Raw genomic sequence first — 15,293 nt, 5'->3', positions numbered from 1 at the left:
CAATAAACCGTAACTAACCAGTGAATAACACCAAACCAGTCTTTTAATAAGTTCATAAATAGCGAGCCAGAGGAGACAAGGGTTCAACAGGGGGCTCCTAAATAAAAGTTGCCTCGTGCAAGGGCATATATCAGGATCTGGCTATAAAGCCTGCCCTTTAGGGTGGGGAGTAGTGGGAGTAGTTGACTCCTGTCTGCTGATAGGGAGCCCTATATCACTCAGTCCCCAGCCCTGCCAGTCTCGCACACACACTCGCACACTCACACTCTCGTAAATGTCACCTGTTAATCTGGCCTCAAGTGCTGCTCAGTGCACTCACCCATCAACAACCTGAGCCTTCGAGAGTGATGCTCGCAGGCATCAAGAGGTTCAACTGAAAGAGAGAGTGCGTTGGTGAAAGACGTATACTGTACGCAGACACACTCATGCTGTGCAATAAAAAAACTGGAGGCACACACTGTACACAGAAATGCACACACACTTTCAATTCACCAACACAGCCCAGAGTGGAAGGAGTTCAAGCGTCTACAGTTAAGGTCATACTGTAGGTCGAACCACATTGACATCCGAGTTAGCATCTTGTTTGCTTTTTAGCTCTTTCCGGCGAACGTCCACAATCCAATCTGAGACCAAAGCCGTGCAGATAAATTTTGTTTTTGATAGTTTTACTTTTTGAATTTTTAATTAAAACACTGAAAAGCCCTAAAAATTATGTCATCTGCCACCCCAATAACTCTGTAGCCAGGCCCTTTAACTAAAATGCTGCTGAGTGGGTGTTGTTAAGCTCATTCCCAAGGTCAGGGTCATCCTTCTGGTGTTTTCACTAACACTGTATGGGCACTTGTCACTGTAAGAAAAAAAAAACAAAAAAAAAAAACAGGAACAGTTTTGCCTTTAACCAGAAAAAGCTGGGGGGGGGGCTAGTTAGTAGATGTATTAACTGATGAAGCTAACTTTAAGCAGCCAGTATGCTTCTGCAGAAGTACCCCCTCCTCCCACACCTTTCTGATCTGTGTCCGACCACTGCTGTAACTTTCCAAAACCAACAGTCCAACATTCACACCCACTCCATGCCGTGCCTGGTCAGCTGTGTAGAGGTGAGAAAGAAGCCAGGGATTGAACTTCTCTCTAAAGCTCTGTTTTTTTTTTCGTGTGTTACACAACTGTTTGTTACTTCTCACGGGAACAAACAAATGCAACACGGTGAATGTCTTGTGGGAGAGACTGCTTGAAAACGTGTGCCGTTATCCCCATGTTTAAAAGATATCGCATCTCGCTCCTCTCTTTGATGGCTGCGCCTTCCAGTGTGGCTTTTTGGAGCGGCTGTAAACACATTTGGTTTTTGACATGACTGGACAACACATCTAACCTATCATCAATAAACTCCTACACGCACACCCAGACAGTACAGATGCACACCTACGCAGTATTATGCCCTTACACACTATTGCACATCTGACCTTTTGTTCCCTTAAAATGAAAATATAAAATGTTTTACTAGTGGTCGAGTGTTGACGGCCAGTATGGAGTCAGTAAAAAGCAGCTGGTAGCTGTAACTAACATACGCATGTCCCAGGGTATGAAACTGAACTCGCCCTGTCAGAAAACAGAGCACTGATCCAGTTGGTGAGTGATCTTGGCCAGCGCGAGGCATTATGCAACAAAAGCACAAATATTTGCTTTGCCTTCAACTTAGCCATACATCACTGAAAACCACATAAAAATAAAACAGGGGAAAACATCCAGTTGCGAACCAATTTTAGCCCTTTGTTAGTGTGCAGCTCGCGTATAAACTTTGACCTAACGACTTGCGAGGCAGATCAAAAGAAATACTGCTACGGCCATGTTGACCTTGCAGATTCAACATGCAGGAGTGTCTAATCAAGGCTGTCACAGTTTCGCCAGATTTGTGTTGTTTGAAAAGTTAATCATCATATTCCATAGTACACATACTGACAGCGACCAAAAACTTGCTCATTAGGTTGATTGGTGACTCTAAATTGCCCCTAGGTGTGAGTGTGAGTGTGAATGGTTGTGTGTATGTGCCCTGCGATCGGCTGGCAACCGGTCCAGGGTGTACCCCGCCTCCTGCCCGTTGACAGCCGAGATAGGCTCCGGCCCCCCCGCGACCCCGAAAGGGATAAGCGGCATAGAAAATGGATGGATGGATGGATGGACATACTGACAGCCTTACGGTAACTTACACTCAGTGATCCTGTAATGTAATTCTTAATAAGGTTAACTTTTGTTTATGATCAACAAATATGATTCACAACCTTAATCCTGAGCCATTTTTCGAAATTTCATATTGGCTTCAGGAATGGAAAAATATATGTTTTCCCTTCTTAATGTTACAGTTAGGTTCATGTTTCTAGAGGACAAACTTTGGCCATAATCAATAACAAAATTGAAACTTTTGGCTTTGATTGACAGGTGTCACTCAGCATCACAGTTTATTACACTTTTGTTATCTTATGTATCCTTTACCACACACACAGATCCTTACATCACCCACAATTGCTTCCCAAGTCCACCAACAAATACCTTTGTTTCATTGCTTATTAAAAAGTAATTTACAGTTTGAGTTGACTGATACAAACGTGTTCATGTCTGCGTGTGAGGGTAAGTGGATGGGTGGTTTGGTTGTGCGTCTTCATGTGGGGGACCAACTCAAATGTGCAAACCGATATCTAGTCACTGTATATACACGTGCGCGTGTGTTGTGATGTGGCTCCAGGACTGCTGTGAAGCAGACCTTGTCTCATTAGCATGTCAATTGACTCCATCTGCTTTGCACATGAAAGGGCCAGGATGTGTAGGAGGACAGGAGAAAGAAAGAACGAGGGATGTGGAGGGGGGCCGGTGACGGCTGTGTATTTATCTCCACCTTGTAGGAATTTGTATCGTACACTGAGTGCACTTATTAGGGATCACAGCATGGTGCTCTCTGCTGCTCTCTCTCTCACATGCAAACACACATGCTGACTTCAGTCACTTTCAGGGACATTACATGGAATTCCATTAATTTCCTGGAGACTTACCGCAACCATAACCTTAACCATTATTTGCCTAATCCTAACACTTACCCTAACCTTAAGCACTGACCCACTGACTGATCAGCTGTTCAATTAAGGAAACAGAAATAAACTCAGGTACACACTTAGACTACATACATAGACTGACACGTATGCGAATACACAAGCAGGACACTTCCGTTAACTTTCATGCACGCAGTTGCCAACCATACACCCTTGGTTATATTGCAGTGTTTGCTGGGAGATATCCAGATGTGCACCACTGTTGTGTTAGTGGCAAAGTACAAAAATAACACCATTATGTAAAAAATATCATCAACATATGTGAGTTCACGCCTTCAGCCGTATGTTCTCCATGTCTCATAACTGCAAAATACACCAGTGCCAACACTCCTCTTTCTCTCTGTTTGTGTGTGTCTTCACAGCGATGGTGAGTCCCATAGCTGGGTTTAGGAGAACAAATCATATCCAACTGTTGTGAAGTAAACACAGACAAACAAACAAACACATACAGAAACATACAGGGACACCACATGGGCTGTTGCCACTGCTGCTGAGAGGAGGAGGAGGAGGAGGAGGGAGGATGGTGATGAAAAGAAAGGGGGAGAAAAAGAGAGGCCTGAGGGGAGGGCAAACAGCAGGTCTGTTTTTGCCTGACGAGCAGATCACACACACCATAACTGCTTTCTCATTCTATCTGCATCTGTTACAGATACAGCACTCAAGTTCTCAGCCTCCTTTATTTAACCAGTCTTTATTCACACATAGTGCATTTACAAGCACTTAAGTGGCCGGGTTATTGTCGGTTTTCTCCACTTACCTGATTTTTTAGGGTGCTTACACACCTTTGCTGTCTTTGCTGTGGACTGTCTGTGACTGACTTTCACCTGCAGCTTTTTTGGGGTGCAGCCTGTACTGTTAGCATGATTCAGCCCTTAGTGGTGGTTGTCTGACTAATTTGGCATGCTGTAAACAATTCAGAAAGTTTTGAACATTAATGGCTGGGCAATGCTTGAACAGAACTAGCTTGTAAGCTGTCTTGTCCAATCATGTCGGCAATCAAAAGTGTGTATAGTTGTACTGAATGGCCACGCTCTAAGGCGGAGTGAAAAGCCAACTGACATAGAGAGGAGGGAGATGCGATATAATTTAAATATGTGGATAACGGCACACAATTTCAGACAGTCTCTCCTGGATGGCTTCTGTAGTGTTGCATTCAGTTGTTCTCAAAAAAGTTGCCACACTTATGACACATTTCCACTAGCGCGGCTCGACTCGACTCTACCTGGTTGTTTTGTGTTTCCATTAGGGATAGTACCTGGTACCCGATACTATTTTTAGTACCTGCTCTGGCGAGGTTCCAAGCGAGTAGAAGCGATACTATATGTGTGACGTCAACAGCCTGTCGGCCACTGATTGGCCGGAGAGTGTCGTCACTGGTCTGCGACGTCCAACACCGGAAAAACAATCACGCCCCCTCCATTGTAACGCCGGGCAACAGCAACCGCTGACTTTATTCTTTATTCTCCCTTGCAGCCTGAAGCCTTTTCTGGGTTTCTTCTCTTGCTTTGTGTGTGATAAAAAGCCACAAACCGAGCAGCAAATACAACATCGCCTCGATGTCCTCCATTGTTTGTCGGCTCTGTTTGCATTGCGTACAAATTGGCGTCATGGCAGTTTCGCGCAGCTGTGGTATGTCGACCCCGCCTACGTTGAGGAGGTACTATGAAGTACTCAATTGTAATGGAAACTCAACCAAACCGAGTAGAGTAGAACCGAGTTGAGTAGAGCTGGAACTGTGTAATGGAAATGCGCCAATAGTTGCGTAAAAAATGGAACAAAAAGAGCTTCAGAGAGAAGTTTGAGCCCTGCTTACTTTCTCACCTCTGCACAGCTGGGCCATCACAACATGAAGTGGGTGTGAGTATCGGATTATTGTTTTTGAAAAGTTAAAGAAACATGGTTTGACACAACCCTCCCATAATCAGACATGGTTTTGTGGAGGGAGGGGGCTTCCAAACCCATTCAACCATCCGGCAAGCAGTTTTGACGGAGTGTAGTGGCGGCTCAAGGATAAACTGCTTGCTCTTGCACTACAAAGCCTGTCATCTCACTGTCTGTCAGGCCGAATGCTCTGACAAAAAAAAAAAAAAAGTCGACAAAAGCTGCAGCTTCACGTGTATCACTAATACATTCAAGTTAAGTCATCCTGGTCTAAAAATATGGTTGGGGAAAATGTGATTACAATAAACACAGGGCTTACGATAACCAGGTTAATGCAGTGTATGTAAACACATTCTTTGATTTCTTGCCTTAACCTGGTTTCTTGCATGCATGTAAACAGTGAAAGCCACTCTCACCAAATCTAAAATAGGCAACTTGAACTGATCAACATGAAATGTAGTGCCATTTAAAAGGCAAGGATACAATTCTACGCTGACTAAAATTCTCAGTACAACCTCCTAGTTCCTCCAGGATTAATCTATTCAATCCAGTCCACCAGGAAGTGTCTCATGTCCCAGGGAGATTCTGTCATAGAGGAACCGTGGCACACTGGCCTCAATGCATTGGGGACCCTTGGCAGATACAGGATGAGCTTTCTTATCCTGTCCACGTGGATTCCCAGCAGTCTACAGAGAGCTGCTGCATCCAGCCTTCTGTGGGACCGGGGCAGGCTAGAGGGTAAAAGAGGCAATTAGAGAGAGTTAAAGGCAGAGGGGGGAGGAAGAAGGGTGGGACAACAGGGATGTGAGATGCAGGGATTTACTTCCTAACCATGAACAAGGGGATGGTTAAAGAGAGAGCATGTGACAGGTTGCACTGGAGGAAGACACGGACAAAGACGAACCAACATCAAAGACTTTTTTTCTGCATCTTTCTCCCTCCCTTACGCCCTCCCTCCATACTGTATCTACTCGTGTGTTTGTGTGTCTCATTCTCCATGGAGGGCATGTGTGGCAGCAAGTGTACGAAAGGAAAATGCCTCATTTACACAAAAAGCTCTTCACTCTGTGCATCATGCCTCTTTCCCCCTCTTTCTCCTTCCTGCTCTCTCTCTCTGTCTTTCTTCCTCTTTTGGTCTGTGACTATGTCTCTTTATTTCTCATTTCATCAACTTGGCTGAATTATTCATACAACTTGTTGTGTTAGTTATAGCATTATTCTTACTTTTTGCTCCTGTATTTCTCATACAAACAGAGACCAAAAAATACTTTGAATGCAAAGCAGTCAGCATAGAGCTCCTGTTCTGCATGAAGTAAGACAACGTGACAATGTTAAATTGCTGTATTTGTGCAACCTGCAGCACAGAGCCTAAAAGGTATTCAGTTTACAGTGATATAAAAGAAGAACATCCTCCTCTCAAAATCCATTTAAGAAGCTAAAACTATCAAATGTTTTTGACATTTCTGGCTCGATTAATAAATAAAACAATTAATTACGCATCATTACATTTCTCCATGAGTTTTAAGTGGTCTGTTTTAGTTAAGGAGCTGTACAGAGTGCAGTAGGCAGGACTGGTGTAATGCCCCCTCCTTTTCTTTGCGAGTTAGTGTTGACTATGATAATTGCTTTGAGTTAAGGTACTGTGTCCACCACAAAATTGTTTGGTGCTCTTTGTATGTTAGTATAACATAAAGCTACATTAGAACTGTCTATGAGGAAGTGAATTCCTTTTTTTGTTCATTTGAATACCCCTGCAAAGCATGTGTATATGTACAGTATACATATGGATGCATATGTAAACATGGGCAAACTCGTGCCTGGCTCCTTTCATCCTTTGCTCCCTGTTGTCTTCGGTTGCTGTGGTGCTCTCATGGTTGCTGGGGGAAGCTGGCAGGTGGAGGAGTAAATTTGATGTTGGGTTGGGGCTTTTGGACCGGGGGCAAAATTATGCCTACTCAAAAGAGGCTGCAACTGTCTGCAGACACTTGGGGTGTGGGAGTCTGTGCTGATACGCAGAAGCCAGACGAACAGCTGATTCCTTAAACCGATAAAAACACCACAAGTGTAAACATAGTGTATGGTGCGTTAGATCAAGCAGATAATCTTTTAGCTTATGTGTACTTAATTGTGTACGTGTGTGTCAGTGCGGGGGGTTAATTATGTGGACAAGATGAGCATGTGTGGGTGTATTTTTAAGAGACCAGCAGGGTAAAACTCATCAAGGCCAAATTAGAAACACATGAATCCATCTTTGCTTGTGAGCACTAATGTGGCGGCTCACTCTTCCTCTGAAAATCGGTTTGAATTGCCAGTTTGATGAAAGGAAGTAGCACGAGAGGGTGATTCACTGGGAACAGTCATATGTACTATTGGGGCCACTCACCTTTTACTCATGATGTGTTTACATTGTCAGCCTCACACTCATCCATTGTTATGCAAAGTTGCATTTGAAACAGAAAATTTGATTTGACATGAGGGAGTGTGTGGATTCGGTTCAGTCTGTCTGTAGACTCACTGCCTGCTGGTCTGTCTGTCTGGTTTCAGCCCTATAGTGTAACCATATCCCTGTTGACCCCAGTGTCTTGATTCAGGTGCAGAAAGCTGCTTCCTGGACTGGGCTGTGGCTCTGCCTGGAAAGCTGCTGTCTTCCCCTAAGTTGGAGCTTTGATTGGACCGACGGACTCATGCATGCTGGTCTGAGTTGGCGGGAGGCGGCTGGCGAGCTGTGTGTTGTTTTTCCTGGTCTGGTTTGGTATGGTTGGGCTTGGTTTGGTCTGTACCAGCCTGTGGTGACCACATCAGTGGTGCTTACAGGCTTTACTGAGGAAATGAACAGATATAACTGACTCAGCAGCACTTAGTTCTGGTTATAATCTTCACAAAACACACGCACGCATACACACTATTCTGTCTTGATTACATAGCGTACTGTATGGGCTTACTCATATGCAGATGCACGCTCAACTCATGCAGGTTCAGTGTGTGTGAGCTGCTACAGAAAACACACCACAGACTAACACACTCAGCAATATCCTCCTCCCCTCTCTCTTTCCATTGCTCTCTTGTCTTTGATGTTGCTCATACTCCAAAAAGGACACAGTTCTCCATGCCAGTCAAGTTAATTGTCAGGCACCATGATGGAGTCATCAGTCCTGCTACTCAGCAGTAGATTTCACTCACGCAGGTGTGGGATCTGCTGACCCGGCTGCCCACCCTGTCCCGGTGGACCTGCAGGCTATGACCTAATGGTCATCTGATCCCAGCACCGCCACCGCCGCCATCATTCTCCTCCTCCTTTCTCACTTTTCCCTGTGTTTCTCTGCCCCTGAGCCTCCCACCCTCTCTCTTTCTCTCGCTCTGAGCTCTGGTGTCTGGTTTGATGTGACCAGAATAGTCATGGTGATGTCATCAGCGTGAGTCAACAGGTAGGTGCTGCAGCGTCCAGCTGAGTCGGCGTTCATGGCAGGCTGGGAAGCAGTTCCATGTGACCGTGGCTAAAGCCATCACATCTGTGTTTCACTGAGCAGCAGCGCGGCCTGTGTCAGCACATCTTGATTTGACTTTCACCATGTAAAACGGACATTGCTGTTACTTTGAAATCCTTTTATTAAACTTGTGTCTCGTCGGCATTTAATGTATTTTAAGTTTGGGATGTAGCTTCAGTTGCAGCTGAAGGTTGCAGTGTGCTTGTTATTCTCTCTTTGGGGTCTTTCCAAGTCCACATTCCAGTAAATGAGTGTAAGAGCTGTGGTAGTTATGTTGTAATTCTCAGTGTCATAAACACTGCTGATAGTCTGTGTGTGTGTGTGTGTGTGTGTGTGTGTGTGTGTGTGTGTGTGTGTGTGTGTATAAGAAATAGAAAACAGTAGAAAGGTGGAGCGACAGGGAGGGGTGCATGCATTTGTGTATTGACGAGGGTCTTTTGACTTACCACTGAATGTGGACAAAAACATGTTACACCACTCGAAATTTCCCCTCTGCTGTGGCACTTTCCATAAACAAACTTTATTTTTCAGTGCCCAGACAAAACATCCACCACAGTTAGGAGAACATTTCACATCGCCCCTGGACATTTTGAAGACAAGGGGGCAATAATTCAGTCTTACTGTATCGTTTCTTTGGTGTATTTCCTAACATGCTTCTATTTTGATGCCTTAGTAAACTTTCTATAGACTGAACTAATATGAAAATGTGTTCCATAAAGTCATATATGAAACACACGAGAAGTGATCTGTTGATTGCACTGAGACATTTGACATGCTCATTATGTCATCTGGATATAGAAAGACGTTTTCATGGTTGTGAACCTCAGATGACACAGTGGCACAAAACGATGATTCAGAGGAAAGATGATTCAACTGTAACATCTGGTTTAGTTCTGTAAATCTGATGTAAATTTACTACATAATTTCAGCCGAATCATTTCCCTTCATTTTTTTTTTTACACTTTTTCCCGGAAACTTTTCTCACCTCAGTGACAATATTTTCTGCATTCTTGGTGAAATAAAGCTCCTGAGATGGATCTTAGGTCGACAACAAGTGCAGGGTAATGTTTTTCACATGTGGGGTTGAGCTAGAGAAGTCAGTGTGAGAAATATGATCCTCTCTGGGGTCGCAGTTTATTTGTTCAGTTTGCACTCATTTGCTGTCTGAGTAAGATCTTTACCTCATTCATACACATCTTTGCTTTCCAGTCTAACTTAGCAATTTTGTCCTTTCTTCTTTTTCCCTTCTGCCTCATAGCATCACTACTCCCACTCCCCCCCCACACACACTTTTAGTACCTCCAGAAGTGTTTCTCATTATGCTCATGATCTCCCCATATGGCTGTGCACTTTTTGCATGTCTATGTGAGTTTTTGTTTGTGCGCCCTGTGTGAAAAGATCCACAAGAGTGCATTAAGGACACACGCGCACACACACAAACACCAAATACACACTTCAATCACTGAATCACACACTCTTTACTTGAGCCATTTCATTCTGAGATCACAGAGCTCATGCTCGTTTTGTTGTGGTCTTTTTATTCGCCTGCTGGTTCATGTCCATAACGCACACACAAACACACATATGATGTGTATGTGTGTGTGTTTACAGCTGTCCTATGTGGGCCTTACCTCATAACACAAGGTTTTTCAGCTGCTGCCCATTCCCCCTGGTCAGAAACCTGAATACACATGGGCCTGCGCACACAAGCACACACGTACACACACACACACACACACACACACACACACACACACACACACACACACACACACACGGGAGCTGTGGTTTGACCTGCTGTCTCCAAATGAATACGCTTGAGACCTTTTAGTTTATGTCAAAGCCATGTTGAAATATTGTGGATGAGGAAGGCCATCCAAAATCTGTAATGGAGCCCGAGTCTCTCCAAAGTGGGATGGGCTGCTGCTTCTGGAAGTATTTTTAACCACTGTAAATTCCCATTTGAATGTTTTCTTTTAATGATATCCTCAACGTTCCTCAACATAGACACACGGGATTGTCTCGGATAATTTAGGAATAGCGTAGGCTTGTATTATAGCTGTCAGTTTTAGTTTAATTTCCCCTCATGACAAATGGCTCTGAATACTACAAGAATCTCCGGTGATCTTGCTGTTGAATCACAGCTATAGCACTTTGAGAAGGCCCCACTGATGCAGTTCGGTACAAAACACTGCACCATAGGCATTCATTTTGTCTTACACTGGCCCGGAAACTGAAAAAGAGCTGATTGTATAATAGGGTTTCTACTGTATCCTGATCGATACTGGATTTTGATATGGATACTATAATGTGTATATTTGATGGTTTAAAAAAGTAGGATGCATTGACCAAGATGTGCGCTGAGCAGGACATTTGACATATGAAATATGGTCTTTTCAGAGCTCTCTGGTGGTGAAATGATGTATTAAAAACATTAAAATAACACAAGGGGCTGTTTTGGTGGAGGCGTGTTGCTTCAGATATTGGTGAGAAATAAAGATTAAATGATCCAGGAAGCTCTGTTTGAGTAACAGATCCATGGGTTTAAAGGTTTATCTGCAGACGACCGCACAGTGGTTTATAATTCTCTGACAGATATTTTACAACTCTGGAAAGTTATCACTCTGGCAATTGTTGTGACGTCTGTGGCCCACACATCGTCCTTGCTTTGTTCAACTTTGTGAATTGGAATAGATGGTTGGTGATTTCGGTGATTTAACAGTATTTCTTCATGGGTTCTTCTTCTTAAGCCATCCATCCATCCACACCTGACCATCCCTTTCGGGGTTGCGTGGGGGCTGGAGCCTATCCCAGCTGTCATTGGGAAGGCAGGGTACACTCTGAACCGGTCGCCAGTCGATTGCAGGGCAACATACAAAGACATACAACTATTCAAGCTCACACTCACACCTAAGGACAATTTTAGAGTCACCAATTAACCTAATGAGCATGTTTTTGGTCTGTGGGAAGAAGCCGGAGTGTCCGGAGAGAACCCACGCATGCACAGGAAGAACATGCAAACTTCACACAGAAAGGCCCCTGCCCGACCCGGGGATCAAACCGGCGACCTTCTTGCTGTGAGGCACGCGCACTACCTGCTGCGCGACCGTGCCACCCCTTCTTAAGCCATTTAAAATCTTTTGGATTATTTGAAATACATGAAAATGATTGACATTTTGCTTAGTTTGATGCCACGTAATTGATCACTGAATGTCCAGTCAAAGTAAAACTGCAGGTCGTCTTATTCTGTCCATTCTCTCTCTCTCTCTCTCTCTCTCTCTCTCTCTCTCTCTCTCTCTCTCTCTCTCTCTCTCTCTCCTCCCTATCTCCTCCCTATCTTTTCTCCCTTCTAAATATCTCTTGCCATTACCTGGGCCTTTATTTTTTCTGTCTGGATGACACACACAGGCACATACATACATAAACATGCCTATAAGCACACACACACACTTACAGCCCAGCAACACAATAACCTGAGGCTGCTGGTTATTAGAAAATCACCCAAACCTGTCGTCCCCTCAGTCATGGAAGAAAGGGGGAAGATTTCCCAGCTATATTAAAGGAGAGGTAGTAGCCTCTGTCCCAGCATCCCTTCATCTTTCCCCCGTTTATTCTAATCACACCTCGGCTGTCTCCTCTCCTGCCTTTATTTTGCTCTATTTTTCCATCTCTTTGTTTTGTTTTTCGCCTGACAGTGACTGGGTCTCTTCTGCCCCAGGGGAACAGAGTTATGAGCCCGATGTCCTTTCATAGTCAATTGTATAATGTGTTTTGTGTGTATGTGTGTGTGTGTGAGAGAGAGAGAGAGAGGGAGAGAGAGAGAGAGAGAGAGAGAGTGTGAAAGGAGGGAAGGGGGGAAATGCTTCAGAGAAAGTGTGTGCATTTGTGTGTGCGCACGTCACTGACAGTTAGTCGCCCACTGAAAGCTTATATGCCAGCGTGGGTGCGTATTGTTTACAGATCATGTCCTTCGCTGTGGTATTTTGGTTGGGTCCTTCCAGGATGCTGCTATCATGCTGACCTCCTCTCTGTCCTGTCACACACCACTGGAAGTGCTGTAATGATATGTGCAGCACAGTCCTTCTCCACACGGCCATCCTCTTCCCATTCGCCCGTATGACACCATGTACAATGCCATGCCCGAAATGTCATATCAAAGCGGTCAATTCGCTCTCTACTATAATGCTTACTCTGTGTCCTAATAAGTTCTGGGTGCATTTGTAGTACGTGTGTGTCAGTCAGTGTTGCGAGCTATCTCAGATAAGAGTGATGTGTCAGTGCTGCCTGGGGGCTGATTGTTCTCCGATGCTCCTCCAAACAAAGCCTCCCTGTGTCACGTTACGTTCGGGCAGTTGATGGGAGGCTGACTGCGTATCTTCCCCAGATTCAGGCCCCCTCTCCTGGGCTGGGAAACGCAATCCGCCCCCTTCACCTGCTCCTGAGCGGGAAGCCCATGGTCTGTGGGTTTTGTTTGGGCTCTGTGTGCTATATTCAGACGACCTAATCTCGCTTACTCTCTGGGAGTAGTGAGGACAAGAATTAGAACTACCAGGATGAGTGGACAGAGAGTTATAATGGGAAATGGTCAGTCATCGTTCTGACATGTGTTTACATTGTGGCCAACTTCATTTTAGTCACAACTCTCTTAAGAAATAGGTACTTTCCCATGTAGCTGTTTCTGGCATCAGGTAATATATCACAGGGTGGTGTACGTGTGGTAGGTCTTTCGCTTTGAATAATTCAAGTCAATACTGGATTTAACGGTGGCAAAACTTTGAGTCTTACATCATTGTTGGATGTGTTTAAACTGCTGTTTTTTTAAAAAAAAAAAAAGTGAAATGTTTTTGTATTTTAATCTATGCTCCTTTTTTCAGGTGTGAAACTAATTTGAAATTTGTTTAAAAGACACCTGAGTTTAGTTTAGTTGAATTTAATCAGCAGAAAATGAACAGATGGCTTTATTTCTGTTGAAAACTCCCAAACACGTCCGTTCACGTAGACCTCACATTGAATCACGTCAGACTGACACAGTACAGATCTACTGCCACTTGCTCCACTTTAGCGCTCATAAACTTTTGATTTTCAGCTGTGTGAGTGAATGTGAGATCACCCGAGAGTTGAAATGAAGGGAACCTGGGAGGAGGTCAGATGTGTAATCCGGATTTTACAGTATTGTTTATGATGAGGGTTTATCACGAAGGGTTCATGTGCTTGATATACAGCGGTTTAGATCTGTGATCACACCTGTAGTGCTGAATCACACCAGCCTCTGAGGGAGTTTTATTAGAGGACCAGTTTTGAAAGTAACCTAATACTTTTGATCCAGTTTTCGGCATCATGTGATTATTAACTTCTTGACTCATATGTTATTAACTACTTTTTTTTACGTCTACTCTTCCCCCCCAAGTGTGCTTTTACTTTAACTTTCTTTGATAGTCACGATTAAAGAGATTGAAATTGCTCGATTCGCTGGCTGGATGACTTCACAGATCCTGCTATTTCACATTATAGCGCTCTGAGCCCCACACAGGGTGCAGCAGCCGGACCATGGCTGACTCGCGCTCTCCTTAGCAGGGCAGGGCAGTTCTGGAAAGTCCCTGGCTGAGGATGGGGCTGGCAGGCTGGGGGGGGCTGGAGTCCTGGAATCGTGTATGTTTTCCTGGATCAGGAAGGAGGATGTGGTAGACAGAAGACACCCCTCAGCTCACCCTTTTAAAAATCACCCCCTACCACCCACACCCACACACTACCTCACCCCACAGTCAGTCTTAAGAGGTAAAGAGAGTGGGAAACTTACTCTTCCAGTAAAAGGTACTCACTCAGGACAACAGATGAGGGGAAATGGGACAAACAGTGAACAGAGGAAAGTCGTAGGGGAGGAAGGGATGCATAGAAAAATAGCAAAAATGACCGGAGTATTAGTTGTGATGACAGAGGGTTAAATTACGACGGGTTAGATTGAGTTTGCTGAAAACACATCATAGTGCTGAATTGTATTGGCTGTAGTGCAGAGTTTGTGGAGGAGGGAGAGTTGCCTGCGTATGTTTGCGTTCATGTGTGTGTTGTATGTGTATGTTTATATTATGTTGACAAAAAATGGGCACAAACAGTAGTCCATCTGGGCTGCCCTGCCTCTTAACCCGATGTCTGGCTGCCATTTATCATACAGGCACGAAAAACCTACACACATGCACATGCAAACACACACGCACGCCAGAGAATACAGCTGCCATATAACCACATCACACACACTCAGGCACATAAGTATGGTCCACATTATCCCACTCTGTGAACACAGAGTGAAGGATATTTATAGCCTAATAGATTTTTTTTTTCTCATGAGAGGGAGAATTACTGTAAAAGTGTGTGTGAATCTGGTACAGTTTTTGTTGTTGTTGTTCAGACTATACTGTAATTGTGAGAGACTCAGACTGTTTGTGCTTGCCAAAATTGTGTGCATTATTTGTTTTTCATTCATATTTTCTAATTTTTTCCACTGTGCTGCGTATGCACATGTGCCCCGTCAGTCGTGTGCGTATGCGTGTGTTGAGCTGAAGAGCTCAGCTGTATGGGCCACTCAGGTTTCACCTTGGCACCAGTGCTCTCACCCTGGCAGTGGATTCCACACGCTCTTTGCTGCCAACTCTCTACTGCTTTCCATACCACCTGTAACCTGTACCACATGCTCACTTCTAACGAGGGTACCTACAGTTTCCAAGACTGCTTGGGCCACAAAATATCATATATCCCTGCATTTACTGGAGTGAAATTACAGAAAATTCCATATCCATGTTGTTCGTAGAATTTCTGAGACCTACATTTTACTGTA

This window comes from Chaetodon trifascialis, chromosome 8 (assembly GCF_039877785.1).
Source record: "Chaetodon trifascialis isolate fChaTrf1 chromosome 8, fChaTrf1.hap1, whole genome shotgun sequence".
NCBI classification, from domain to species: Eukaryota; Metazoa; Chordata; class Actinopteri; order Chaetodontiformes; family Chaetodontidae; genus Chaetodon; species Chaetodon trifascialis.
Note: the sequence above shows the minus strand (reverse complement) of the source record.